The sequence below is a fragment of the Podarcis vaucheri genome (assembly GCF_965113315.1).
Source record: "Podarcis vaucheri genome assembly, chromosome: 16".
NCBI lineage: Eukaryota > Metazoa > Chordata > Lepidosauria > Squamata > Lacertidae > Podarcis > Podarcis vaucheri.
Genome location: NC_138754.1, coordinates 18866370 through 18881321, shown reverse-complemented (window position 1 = coordinate 18881321; position 14952 = coordinate 18866370). Strand labels below are relative to the sequence as shown.

The following is a 14952-nucleotide window of genomic DNA, read 5'->3' as shown; positions in this document are numbered from 1 at the left end:
CATAGTTGGCTAGTCTGCTGTGAACTGGTGCATGGAAGCAATTTTATTTGTGTGTGTGTGTGTGTGGATTTGTTAAAGAATGATACAAGTATTTCTCTCCATGAACCAGCCACTGGATGACTCTTAAGCGACTACCAGTTGAATGCCTGGGATGCCCGAATTTGTCTCAGAGACAGAGGCCTACCTAAGCTCCTTGCAACTTTGACAAGGAACTATATCGGTGTCCCCACCCCACCGCAAAAAATCACTTTACCACAATAGCCATAGTAGGAATTACTACATTTTATGCAATCCAAGTGCTCTAAGCATCCTGTATGAAAGCAAGATGAGAAAGAAGGGTAAAAAATAATGATGCACACCTATGTGCCGCTGTGCAAGAGAGATGAGAAGCTCCCATCATGTTTGATTGCCCCACAAATATGCATCATAAACATCATAGTCAGATAGGTGATTTTTGTGCTCCTGGTGGGGGCCTGTTTCACCAAACCCAGGTACACCACTACTCAGGGAGAAGAGCAAAGCTATGCACACCACAACAATCTCAAAGAACTAGGGAGAAACCAGGATGGTGAATCTCAAAAGGTGGTTGCAAGGATCCTAAAGGGACAGAATGGACACTTTGGAGGCTGGTATTTTGTGTGACTTACTTGATCCATTCAGCAGAAGCCACCTAAGCTTCCAAAGTGTTCAAGCTGAGCTTTCACTGTTGTAAACCTACTGGGGAGTCTAGAAAACGTTCCTCAGGAAATAGTGGGGCAGTTCTGACGACAAGACTAGGGGCTGAAGGAGCACAAACCAAAAGAATAAATCAGCCACACACCGCAGAAGACATGTGAAGATGCTGCCGCCCACAAATTGAAGGCTCATTCAGACTTCTGCTTGCCCCACTGCTTTCCCTGGGAAAGCCCAATCTTTGCCGCTGAATCAGAGCAAACCTCAACTGGGTTTTCCCAGGGAAAGTGGCAGGGCAACCCGAAAACTCCCCGGATCTGTGCTTTCTAGACACAGGACAAGCAGAAGTGTGGGTGAGATCTCAGTCACAAAACTGTCTTCAGATTCTTCAATCCCAGAACATCAGGGGAAGGCTTAGGCCAATATTGACAAAGGTTTCCATGTCCTGATAAAATTTTCACACAAAATGTGCAGACTGAACATCTGTGCGTGAAATACCCAGACAACCTTCCAGGAGATTTTAATGAACGCATTTCAGCCATTGTCAAATTCACATCCTTCTCGGATATTGAGAGAAAAGGCGATGAAAGCAGATGTGTTTGGATTTAGGGCTTTCAGCTGTGATGGAAAATTACTCCCCCAAATGTTGAAACTGCATTGCGTCTGTATTTGAGATGAATGATCAATCACTATAGTGGGGAATGTTCCTTTTTTAAAAGGATTTTTTTTTTAAAAAAAGAAAGGCTTCTGATCCACCATGCCTCAAGAGCACCTCGCTGCTTTATCCCCTCCTGAGTGCTGCAGAGATTGAATTTGTTAGATCTTTGAATTACGCCGACATGATTCATGACTTTGCCACATCCAAAGCCAGGAAGAGACGGGGGAAACGCTTAAAAGAAATTAGCGTAGTGAATTATTTATGCTTGGAAAATTTTGATTTGAATATATTTGTTAATTTTTGGTAATTTGTTTTGAGGGCTTCATGATTCGATTTGCTTTTGCAGCAAGTTCAAGCTGTGGTGCCGTCTTATTCCGCTCAGGGCCGCAATACCTAAAAGATCACCTCATTCCATAGAGAGGCAATAGATCATTATGCTCCACAAGATAAAGCCTCCCACAGAAAGCATTTCATCAGGAAGTACCTTCCATATGATGTAGGAATCAGGACTTTAGTGTGCTGACACCAGTAGTGTGCAGCCAGTGGACATGGGGGGCTAGGCAAGTCCCCTAAACTTTCCCGTTAAAAATGTGCATATTAGGAGGAATGCATGGTGCAAACCTGACAAATTTTCATCAATTTTTTTTTAAAAAATAAATTCAACTGATGCAGAGTGTGTCCTTTCCATCTTAAGACTGGAAAAACGAGAAACGGAGAGATAAACCTAAACTGGTGTTCCCATCTCTTGAGGAGGCGAGAGGCTGAAGCCAGCCCAGCCCTGTAGGTCCTCTGTTGCAAGTCCTCTTTCGTCCTGGTCAGACAAATCTGGCAGGTTTTTGAACCACTCCTAAACCTCTGTAGGGAGAAGAGAGTGGGCTGCACTTACGCACTGCAGACGAGAAATGCATTTATCATATCATAGCCAACAAAAATATATATCCTTCCAAGGACTCCCCCCCCCAGCTAGGACTCATTGGAACTCAGTACTGGCACCTTTCAGGTGGACACCATGGCCAGGATAAGAGAACAAGGGAGGCGTTCATGGTGCGTTCCTACATCTCTTCTTCTAGCACTTCTCATTCTTCCCCCAGAACTGAAACAGCACATGGATGGGATTCCTTCTGCTCTGGGTACCTCTTTTCTTCTCCTGCCCAGATCCGCTATTCTTCCCAGGGAACAGGCTGGCTCCCCACGTGTCCCCTCAGCCACACTTCCATCACTCCCTCCTTCTGGTGCTTTCTCCGTGCCCATCCTCTTCTCTTTCAGTAAGAGCAGCCCTCCCACTGAGGCTCTTTCTAGTCAAGCACCGCAGAAACAGAAACACACACCAGAGCTCTCGCCACCATCACCAGGGGACATTTTCACCCACAAGGCACCAAACTCCACTTCTGCTTAGCATTCACTTGTCGTATGAATGGAGAACTTGAGCTGGGCCAGCAGAATTAGGCTGGGGCCCGTGTCTGAACCTGGGATTGCAGGGAGAGAGAGGGCTGCCTCTCTCCTTATAACAATTAAGACCGTTCATCCAGGTGTTATCGATTCATTGATTCGCAGCATTTATGCCACGTCCCTTAGCCACAAAGACTCTCAAGAGCAGCTTACAAAAATCACTTCCAAGAGGGTCGCGGCCTGCAGGCTCACAATAAGGCATGGCACATGAGGAGAAAGGAATGAGAGGGAGGAGGAAAAAGCAAGGCTCAAGCACAAGTTTTTGAAGCTACAACCAATGTCAGTGTGGGTCAGGTTCAGTATCTGTCTATTGTTGGTGGCTCATATCAAGGCACAAATGCAAGATATAAATGCTTTAAATGTAACGATAATGTACATGTATTAAATGATCTCCACATGGCAGCCAGGCTGGTGGAAGATGTAGTTCACAACATCCAGAGGGCAGCAAAGCCATGAATTTCCTGGCCATCCCCTGGAGCTTCTGATACATTGGCCAAAACACTTATTCTTGTTATATAGACCCTTTTGCTGCATTAACTACAGTCACGTGTATACATAAATAGCATCAAAGAAGCCCAAAAGCAAATGTGAAGCTCAGGTATGTGAAAACACTACATGCATTTTCTCACACTCATCCTTTCTCTCCCTGCTTTCAAACTTTAAACCTTGAGGCAGATACCTAGCCCTGGAAAAAACTTAGGTTCCTTTTGCTGGTGCTGCAAATCTGTCAAAGACTCCTATCAGCCTTTGCCAAGCTGGTGCCCTCCAGATGTTTTGGATGGGGGCTTGCAATCCAAAACATCTAGAGGGCACCAGGTTGACAAAGACTGCCCTATACAGTCCTGGCCAAATGATCCTCTCTGATACTTTCACAAAATGGGAATAACTGTTGCCTATTTGGAAGAGAGGAAACATGCCACATTTGGCACATTTCCTTTGCTGAAGAGCAAGGGACCTACTCATCCCTGAACCAGTTAGTAAAATTGGCAGCCTAGTTTTTCGTCTCTCTCCATCTTATTTCCCTCTCCTCCTACTTGTTTCCATACACTCTGATGCCTGGACTTTGTGGTTATAAAACAACCCTTGTTTTATATTTTTCTTGGGCATTAAATTAAGTGTTAAATCCAAAAGGGGAAAAGTTTGAGAGGTCATTGACTTTCCCAGCTGCTTCTGCCAAGCCCAAAACTATCTTGTCTTGTGATTCTGACTTTTTCTGTGCTCAAAGTTCATGAACAGCAGCTGTAAAAAACGCAGCATTCAAAGGATACCAGAAAAGTAGTACACAGCATAATTGCCAATGTACTCAGAAAACAACCCTAAAGAAAAGGCAGTTCTAAACAGCCACAGTTGTACAGCTTTTTTTCCAGCAGGGGCAGGGGGCTTACGCACAACATTATGACAAACTCTACAACTAAATTGGGCAAATCTAGAATATCTGCACTGACATAACTGGGAGCATAAGCAAAAGGGAGCCAGATTCACCATATTTTGGGGCCGTCTGCTTAGTAATAACAAAATTACTGAACAGACGGGCAAATAGTGTGACGCTTCTGAGAAGTGGCATGCCCACAGTGGGAGCGTGGGTAGGGAGTTTACAGAGCCCAAGCAGAAGTAGGAGAAGGGGGAAATGAGGTTTCTAGATGAAGTCACGTCTGTATTCTACGCCAACCTAGAATAAATTTTACCCTATGGCTCTGTACTAATGGCTAACAACACACTAGGGCCACATTCACATCATACATTTAAAGCACTTATATACAACTTTGAACAGTCAGGGTCTCCTCTCAAAGGATGATGGGAACTGTAGTCACAAAGAGTGCTGAGAGTTGTTAGGAGACCTCTGTTCTCCTCATAGAGCTACATTTTTCCAGAGTGGTTTAGCAGTCAATCCCCTTTCATAGGGAACTCCGGGGATTGTACCTCAGGGAGAGGAATAGGGGGCCTCCTGACAACTCTCCGTACCCAGAATTCTTTGGGTATGGGGTGGGGAGAAGCCATGACTGTTTAAAGCAGCATCATAGTACTATAAATGTATGGAATGAACGTGGCCTAGAATCCCCGCTGCACCCTTAACTTTATACAGAAAGGGAAAGAACCCATATAGATGGATTTTTCTTATTTTTCTCATTTATTAAATTTACACACTGCCCTTCATCCAAATATCACAGGGCAATTTACAGGATGAAAACACAAAATACATAAAATAATAACACCCCAAAAAGAAAAACAATAACAGCCCCTTCAAAAACATTTAAAAGGCCACAGATGGTTTAATTAGCCATAAGTCTGGGTGAAGAGGGATGCTTTCGACAGGCGCTGAAAGATATGTAGTGAAAGCGTCAGGCGAGTCTCCCTGGTGAGGGCATTCCACCAACAGGGAGCCACCACAGAAAAGGCCCCTTCTTGTGTTGCCACCCTCCAGACCTCTTGTGTAGGAGGCACACAAAGAAGGGCCTTGGATGCTGATCTCAGGGTCCAGTTCATAAGGGGAGAGGCGGTCCTTGGGGTATTACGGTCCTGAGCCATTTAAGGCTTTATACGTCAAGACCAGTACTTTGAATTGGGCCCAGAAACTATTTGGCAGCCAGTGCATTTGGACTAGGAATGGCATTATATGCTCAGTTTTGCACCAGTGAGCCGCCAAATTCTGCACTGGCTGAAGTTTCCGAGCCATCTTCAGAGGCAGCACAATGTACACAGCAATAAACATTGCCATAATGTAACCTACAAGTTACCAGAGCATAGACAACAGATGGGGCGTAGCTGGGCCACCAGCCGAAGCTGATGGAAGGCACTCTGTGCCCTCAAGGTCACTTGAGCCTCAAGCGACAGAAATGGATCCACATCCACCCCCAAGCTACATACCTGCTCCTTCAGAGGAAGTGTAACCTCATCAAGAGCAGGCTGTCTCCCATCCATCTGGTCTAGGGAACCACCCACTAATAGTGCTTCAGTCATACCTGGATTGAGCTTCAGTTTATTGACTCTCATCCAGTTCATGACCAAGGCAAAACAATGGTCCACCACATTCACAGCCACAGCTGCAGAAGAAAAGGAGAAGTCGAGCTACGTGTCACCAGCATATTGCTGACAATGTACTCCAAAACTCCAGATGACCCCACTCCGTGGTTTCATGTAGATGCAGTTAACAGAATGGGCAATAAGTTTGAACACTGAGGAACTCCGCACTGAAGGCACCATGGGGCTGAACAACATCCTCCAGCATTATCCTCTGGAAATGACCATTTGTCACCACCTCTGACCACTGAGGCTGATGGAAGCTGCAGTCCACAACATCTGGAAGGCCCCAGGTGGACAAAAAATGCCACAATGAAGGGGGACACCAGATGTTTGCTAGGACTGGGAAAAGGACAGCCCTCCCACCCTCCATTATCATAAGAGCATAAGAAGTGCCTGCAGGATCAAGTCAGTGGTCCATCTAGCCCAGCATCCTGACCTCACAGTGGCCAATCAGATCTCCAGTGGGAAACCCCCAAGGGAGACACGCGAACAAGAGCACTTTCTCCCACCCACAACTGGCATTCAGAAGCATTACTGCCTCCGACTGTGGAAGCAGAGCAGAGCCAACGTGGCCATCGACAGCCTTCCTCCCTCAGCATTGCAAGGTTCAGGAACCCTCAGATCACATGCCTGCCTGCACTTGGTAGGTGAAAGGGGCTCCCTTGAGGAGGGTGCATTGGCTGTGGCCCCCTCCCACAAATCCCACAGCTGGCTCAGGAAAGAGAGACCATTACCATGAAGCAGTGGCGTAGCGTGGGTTGTCAGCACCCGGGGCAAGGCAAGTAATTTGCGCCCCCTAACCCGTGGATTTGCGCCCCCTAACCCATGGATTTGCGCCCCCTTACCCGTGGATTTGCGCACCCTAACCCTAACCCCCAGATGTTGCGCCTGGTGCGGCCGGCCCCCCCTGCACCCCCCACGCTATGCCACTGCCATGAAGTCCAGTCTTCCTCCCATGCCAGACCAAAAGCCACCTAGAACTCAAACCCTGTGACTTGGCAACATGGACAGTGGTGCACCGGGGTTATTTCAGACTGAATTTAAAAGCATGCTCTTGTTTAGATGGCAGCGCACCTTGAAGTGTGGCAGGCCGGCCCTGCTGCATTTGGCGGGCCCTCTTGCTGAGTGGGGCCCTGGACCTCTGCCATAAGTCCTGCCCTGACAGCGCCACCAAACACAAACGTCCAACTTGCACACCCAGCGAAGACTGAGGAAGAGGAGGGGGCATCTGTTACCTTTCCGGGAGGGTGTGGAGGCCAGGCTGCATTTGTGGGCATCCTTCTGTGGAATAGCAAATGAATCCACGCTTTGGCAATGGAGGCCTTGGCTGGCTGGCTGCAGCAATGATGGCTTCTGGGCCAAACCAGTTCTGCAGTAGCCTCTTGGACCGAGGCAGGCAAAGTTCCCCCTCAGCCACAATCTCCCCAGGCAGCTCTCCCAGCTGAAGACCTGGCTTCCTGGCTCAAGGAAACTCCAGTCTGTTTTCTTGCAAATAAATGGCTCTCTTCTTCTTCTTCTTCCTCCTCCTCCTCCTCCTCCAGAGCTGTGCCTTTGCTGGAACCCCGTTCCGACTGGAAAGTGCCCAAAATGCTCTCCCCAGAGAGAGCGGGCTGCTGCTGTCACTCGCTGTGAGTCAGGAAACCAGAAAGTCCACCCCATCCTCTCGTTCTCTCTCCTTGGTGGAGCAACACAGGCAGCGAGTCTCAACACATCCAGGGGCCTTTCCTTTGGCAGCAAAGGCGGTGCCCGCCTCCCACAAGCTGCTTCGCACACCACTCAAGGAGGGGGATATTGAGCTGCTTTTGGACTGAGAAAGTTCCCGTGAAGGCCTTCCTGAAGCACTTGGGTGGGTCAGTGCCAGGGAACAGGTTGCGGATCGAAGCTGTTTTCACATTCCTGTTTGCTGTGCATTCACTGTGCTCCCAGGGCTGGGTTTCTGTTCTCTGCTCGCAGAATACAACCCAAAATTCATATGTATCCTGTGCTTTGTTCTAAAATACCATAATACCGTTTGACGCATTGTTTATCAAACCAGCTTCAGAGCAGTTGGAGTCCTTAAGCCATTCCTATTTGGTCTCCAGCCAAAGTGGGAACACCTGTGGGGGGCGCGCGAATACCTCACCTGCTAAGGTGAGCACCAAAGGAATGATTCTGACATTAATGAAGCTGTGCTGATGTGAACAGGTTGGGGAAGGGAGAGCTGTGAAATGCACCAGGGGGATGGACAGCTTCCGTGTACTCAAAGGTGGTCACATGAACACACCCCACATCCACCAGATTCCCAGTTCTTGGAGGATTTCCAGCAGTTGTCCCATAAGCATGGAACTCCCTTTCCCTAGAGGGTCCTTCAGAAAGGAAAGCCATTCAGAACTGTTCTCACACCTTCCTGTTTGGCCTGACATTCAGGTAGTCAACTTTTTCTGCACTGCTTTGTTCGTCCTGCTCCTCTGCCTGCTGCACGCACAAATTCAGCAGGCGAAAGTTTTCCCTGGCATGGAGAGAGGAAGCTATATGAGGAAAAGCTGCACCTGTTTAATTTCTGCGAGTGTGTCAAGCTGTTTCAAACAGTACAGAAGCAGAGGCAAGGACAAAAGTTGGCAAGCCAAGGTAACTAGAGCTGAACAAAAATGGTGTGTGTGTGTGTGTTTACTTTCTATAAAAAGAAACCGATCAGGTAAATAAACGAACCATGCATGATCCATCTTCACATGACAGCTTCACCAGGGAGGGGGAAAGTTTGGCTGTATTATTATAAATATTCTTATTTCAAAATGGGAAGACAATAGCGTCACAACTAAGGATCTGTTTCTCTCCACCCCATCACTGTTAATTACCTCATAAACCCCTGTTCATTTGACAGCTGCGTCTCTAGGCACAGTAAGATCAAGGACACACAAGAAGAGCAACGACTCAGTTCCAGAATTCTCTCTGAAAAACAGAAGGACGGGTTGTTTTCAAAGCTTTAGTTGCCTGAGTCTCTCTCCCCGCCCCAATTCTCCCACATATTGTAGAACATGTTAATTCAAAATACAGCTTACAAAAGGATTCCAGTAAAAGGCTGTTATATCAATGAATGGAGGCCCAAAGAGTCAGGGGTCTTCACCACTTTTGTGGGGCTTGGGGGTACATTTGGAAATCTAAGAAACAGGCATGGGCAGCACAAAATACCCATTTCACAGACAAATAAGTGGTGATGTTCAGACACATCCACACAACAAAACTAGGGGCTTTTTCACACTTACCTTTTGCTCTGCTCTTTCCAGACTCAGTTCGAGTCTTAAAGTTCTGTGTCTGAGCTCCCTTTTTCTTTTTCTTTTTTGCTCCTCAGCTTTTCCTGCAAAAACTTGCTCTTTAAAGCTGAATCAGAGCAAACAGCTACATATGGAAAACCCGAATTGCTGTTTGGTCTGATTGAGCACTAAAGAACAGTTTATTGTTAGGAAAGCTCTAGAGCAAAACAAAGAGCAATTGTATACGGAGATTTAAAGTGTGGCTCTGTACATGAAAATAAGAGGCAAAAGGTAAGTGTGGATCAGCCTAGGTTAAAAACAAAACAAAACCCTACACCCCCCCCAAAGCAAGTAACACAGAGCCCAATAAAGCAGGCAACCCACCCCCAAAACAAACACTCCCCTCAACTGAACAATCATCCTAAAGGAACAATACCTACAAACAAAACAAAATAAAACCAAACCAAACAAAATACACACCATGCAACAAAACAAAGGAGACTCGCATGTGGGGCCCAGAGGCATTGTGGAGAAAGTAGGTAAGGAGGCCAGACAAGACTGTATATATGCACTTTCCAGCCAGCCCTGTGCCACCCACAAAAATAAAATAAATGAAACCCATTTTTGACAAATTGGGAGATGTAGTGTGCCTACTCATGTGATGGGGGGGGGGTTCGAGGGTGCCATGATGCCCATGGGCACCACATTGGGAATCCAAGGAATGTCCTACGGAATCCTAAAGACAGCCAATTTACAGCAACAGAAATCATGGCTCTTGGGTAGTTAGATGCCTCCTTTACCAGAGGCCTCGATTATGCTTCCAGCACTTCTCTATGGAAAGCTCAGGAACCCTAAACCACAAGCCTCTCAGATGCCACCCACAGGACTCTCTGGGTGGATTTAGCAGAGTGGAGATGCAGAGAAGATCCCTGGACAATGTTGCTTATATGTTTGGAGAATCCGCAACTGCCTTTGCAACCAAAACGAGCTCTCAGTGTGGAGGATTAGTAACACACATATCTCCAAAGGAAAAATAAATCAGCATAGTACAAAGAACATGAATTTATACGCAAATGGATGAAAAAAACTGTACTCCTGCAGGAGGAGAAATCGTCCTCCTCACCTAAAACATGGTTTCTGAAGGGAGGGCAGCAGCATTTCCAGAATAGACCCAGAACCTGCTGGTTTTTTTGCGGGGGGGGGGGGGGAGAAATCTACAGGGCAAATATTTCTGCCTTCTTTGCTCATCCTTTTAAATGCCTTTTCCCCAGGCCCCCACATCCTCTTTGCCTACCTCCCCAAGCTAAATTGCTCTTTCCCCTGTCCGGCCACAAGTTCTTCTCCTTCACCACTTACCCTTCCCTCAGGCTCATTTCCCTGTCTTCCGCCTGCTTTGCTCCCCTGCTTTGCAGCTATCCTTGCTCTGACCCCTGTCACTAAGACCCAACCCTTTGGTGCTCATCTTGTCTGTGACATCAACCAGTGGCAACCAATGGCAGTAGCACTGGGAAGCAACTTGAGGAACAATGACATGTGTTTTTAAAAGTTGGAAGTCACCCACTCCAGATGGACTCCCCACCAACACAAGATTAGGTTTTGAATAGGCTATGGCTTCGAAAAAGAGGTCATGCATGCTCCTCAAAAGATAATGAAAAATCAAGTTGATCAACCTGATGCCATGAAGATTGGGGCATGTTAACCGAAACAAAACACTTGTGAAACAGCTCATCAACTCAAAGGGTGAAAATAAAACCTCTCCAGCGTTGCAGGAAGGCGGCATTCCTAGACCTAGCCTGGAGACCCCAGGCAAAACATGAGCTCTACCGCTGAGCTTTGGCTCTTCCTACTATTCTCCAAATGTTTCATGCCATAAATGCCACCTGCCCCAGATTCTTAAGGGCATTCCCTGTCTTCTGGTACGTCCCCCTGGAAATAAATGATGCTGTCGCTGTTCAGCCTTTTGGGGAGAAGCAATTCTACAGACTTCAGTGGGGTTTATTCCAGTGTAAGGACAGAAAGGATCTGTCCATTTCAGTTCTCCTGGGTTCTCATTTTTCCAGTCTTAAACTCAGGCCTGCACATTTTGCAGCAACATGTCAGGAAAATTCATCAGCATTCTACTGCAAATTTCTCCCAATAAACACATTTTTATATGCTGTTTTAACTAACGTACACATTCTGCAAGCAAATTTCCTCTAACACAATGTATTCATTTTTACTCACAATTTCCCCTAATAGATGCATTTTTGTAAGCATTTCTCGGTTGGTGAACTGCATAATAATTTCAGATACAGTGGTACCTCAAGTTAAGAACTTAATTCGTTCTGAAGGTCCGTTCTTAACCTGAAACTGTTCTTAACCTGAGGAACCACTTTAGCTAATGGGGCCTCCCGCTGCCGCCGCGCTGCCGCCACGCTGCTGCCACGCTGCTGCCACGCGATTTCTGTTCTCATCCTGAAGCAAAGTTCTTAACCCGAGGTACTGTTTCTGGGATAGCGGAGCCTGTAACCTGAAGCGTCTGTAACCCGAGGTACCACTGTACGCGAAAATTTCAAAGGACAACTGTGTTTTGTTTGTTTGTTTGTTGTTGTTGTTGCTGTTGTGCTACCTATCTGGGCAGCCACTCTGGGCAGCTTCCAACAAATTTAAACACCAAACACAGTAAAACATCATACATTAAAAGCTTCTGTATACAGGACTGCCGGTACTGTTTCAGATAGTGTGAATTTGATTGATACAGCTTCAAATGAGATCTGAATCAAATTTTCCCCACATCCCTACTCCAGAGTAAGTCCACATAAGTTTACAGCCACAATCCCATGTCCAAGGATGAAAGACAGACAGGAAATACAACTTTTCCTGTTTGACATCCATCTTGTATACACTTGCTCCTAAGAAAACATGCACACAATCAGGACGCAAGTGTTCATCTGATTAAACGCTCTTAAGTTCTAAATAGAATTGTGATGATGGACAGTTTCCAAACACCCTGCTGCTTCTGAAGACAGAGTGGGGAAGAGGGAGAGAGATTTGGGTTGGTTCCTATTTTAAGGGGGAACCCACCTAATCTGCACTTCCCGAAATGCAAGGTAAACCAAAACTCGGCTATCCTTTGAAATTCACCCTTCCCCAAATCCTGGGATTCAGTTCTCCAAGCAAATAATGTGTGCAAGATGCCTATATTAGGGGAAGGCGTGCATAAAATGCTTTATGTTGGTAGAAAAGAAATAAACATGCATATATGAAAGGAAAATCTGAATGAAATCAAACCTGAATTCGAAACAGCAAGGCTGCCTGTCTTTGCTCCTGCCTTTTGGTTTTGGGTGGACACAATTTTGCTCAAGTCACAGGGATTCTGTTCTCCAGGCCACAATTTCATTTTCAGGGAAGATTAACCCCCCAAAAACCAGCTTCAAAATAAACTAGGCAATCCCTTCTCCACTGTCTGAATCTAGAGAAAGAGAGGCAAGGGAAGGTGAGGACTTGCCAAGCAAGACCCAAAACAAACCATTAAGCCCTTTCTCCATCATCTGAACTTCCTGGTTCATTTTGAAGCTGCTTTGAGGTCTTCCTGGTGCGTGTGTAAGACTGATCTTTCTCGACAGAATCATAGAATTTTAGAATTGGAAGGGATCTGGGTCATCTAGTCCAATTCCCTGCATCAGTTTTATCTGTCAATTTACGCATTGTCTAAAAACACAGCAGCGGGCTCCTTCCTCACAAAGCAATTGCTTCAAGTGGCACCTGAAAATTTTGCTTCATAACTTTTGTTCTATGAGGACTAGAAACTTGCTTTTTAAAATAATTAAAAATAAAGTGCAGGTTTTGGGGCCTCTGCTGACTCTGGGCCCGAACACAAAAGAGTCCCCTGTCTCTCCGCCCACCTTCTGGTTGGCCCTGGAGCTTCGCAGAGGCATCCATGTTTAACAAACTGATCTGAATCAATCATGGAGGAAGAGTGGGGTGGAGGGCAATTCTAAAACCAAAAAAAGGCAAGGGAAGGTGAGGAATGCTGAAAGAGCTTTTGGTCAGGCAAGCCTACTCAGATACGTAGAACGTTGACAGGTGTTTTAACGAGGCTCATTGTGAATTTTAATTACTCTTTGAATGTTTCAAATAGCAGTTTTTATTGATAGTTTTACTGTTCATTCTTTTGGCAAACCTCTTCAAGGGTTTTTTCCCTTGCAATTAAGCGGCGTACAAATTTTACAAAATACAGTAAAATAAATAAGTGCCGTTATGTTGACTGGCTTGTGCTCTCTTTTGGAACCTCGCCTGGAATGCCTCCGCTCACTGCACCCCAAGGTGGGGCTTAGGTGGGCGGGCGTATCTCACCTAGCAGGTTATCAGAAGAAATATCTCAGCTAGGGGGAAATCTTTCATTCAACCCAACCCTGGGAGTTTCAACAGTAGTGGATCCATCAGCACAACACAAGCAAACAAAAACATGGGTGTGCTTCAAATATGGGGAAGAAAGACAGGCGAGGAGGGAGGGCACCATGTGGGAGAATAGGTCGGCAGACACCCAGATCCTCTGGCATTCCAGACGGTTCAGCACAAGAGCACTACTGACACCAGTTCAGGGATCAGTCCTTAGGTATACTGCCAGGGGAACAGGCAATTCTCTCCTTGGTCAGAGAGCTTTCCCTCTTCACTTCATGTCCATCACCACCAAGCGCCTCCCTTGAGAGTGCAGGTGCTACTTGCTGCTATGCCCCATCAGGCTCGTCCCCCAAAACTGAGACCCCGCCCTTAGCTCCATCTCAGGAATCTCAAAGATTGAGCCTCAAGAGACCTGGTGGTGATCTTGGGACCTGGCGAGAGGAATTTGGCAGGTAGGGGTGTCACGCTCGGCCCAGTATACCTGAAGGAGCGTCTCCACCCCCATCGTTCAGCCTGGACACTGAGGTCCAGCTCCGAGGTCCTTCTGGCAGTTCCTTCACTGCGAGAAGTGAGGTTACACGGAACCAGGCAGAGGGCCTTCTCGGTAGTGGGGTCCGCCCTGTGGAACGCCCTCCCATCAGATGTCAAGGAGATAAACAACTATCTGACATTTAGAAGACTTCTGAAGGCTGCCCTGTTTAGGGAAGTTTTTAATGTTTTATTGTGTTTTTAATATTCTATTGGGAGCTGCCCAGAGTGGCTGGGAAAACCCAGCCAGATGGATGGGGTATAAATAAATCATCATCATCATTATTTAGTATATAAGGACCCTTTGCAGAGAGCCGTGGTGCAGCTGTAGATTGCTGGATTTGTATGCAGAAGGTCTCAGGATGGGCATCTGTGGGTGAAAGAATCTCACAGAACACATCTGGGGGAAAGCCTTTAAAAAAACAAAACAAAACAAAAAGACCCTGTAGAGCTGCTCCCAGGTAGAGGAAACCGGATGGAGTGACGATCACCCTACGCACTTTATCAAGGCTAAAACTAATTGTGCCCATCACCACTCACGTGTGTCTCAGTTTTGGCTCCAATGCAGATCTCCTGGAATTGATCGAACACTGTAATTATTTTGTCATGAGACTCTATTATACCATACTTCCCCCCCTTTTTTTGCAGGGGTGGAGGAGCGTCCCTTCCTTGGCAAACATTCAAAAGGTTCTCAACACTTGTGAGGAAACTCGCTCTTGTGGCTTTTTGCACCTGGCTGGTTAGCGAAATCAAGGGAAAAGTGGAGAATAAGAACTTAAGGCCATTGGCCCATCTAGTCTGGCCTCCTGTTCTCATGGTGACCAACCAAAGATATGAGGGGAAACCAGTAAGCAGGACCTGAGCAGGGGAGCCTTCTCCCCTCCTGTGGCTTCCAGTGACTGGTTTTCAGAAGCATTACTTCTTCCAACTGTGGCAGCAGAGCATAGACATCATGGCTAGGAGCCATCGTTAGCCGACTCTCCTCCATGAATCTGAACAATCCTCTTTTGA

General features: G+C 46.6%; 1 protein-coding gene across 8 annotated transcripts in view; it reads right to left on the bottom strand.

Moving 5' to 3' along the window:
* Nucleotides 1-14952, bottom strand: part of SEMA4A (semaphorin 4A) — a 75621-nt gene that overhangs the window by 41866 nt on the left and 18803 nt on the right. For 4 of the 8 annotated variants that reach the window (XM_082203689.1, XM_082203688.1, XM_082203690.1 and 1 more), the window contains one exon: nt 8635-8728. The exons of 2 other annotated variants lie outside the window; for them this stretch is intronic. The gene's annotated coding sequence lies outside the window, so the exon portion shown is untranslated. Of the gene's footprint in view, nt 1-7035; nt 7357-8634; nt 8729-10386; nt 10521-14952 lie in introns of those variants that run through there. 2 more of the 8 variants (XM_082203691.1, XM_082203694.1) reach the window with 2 other exon arrangements.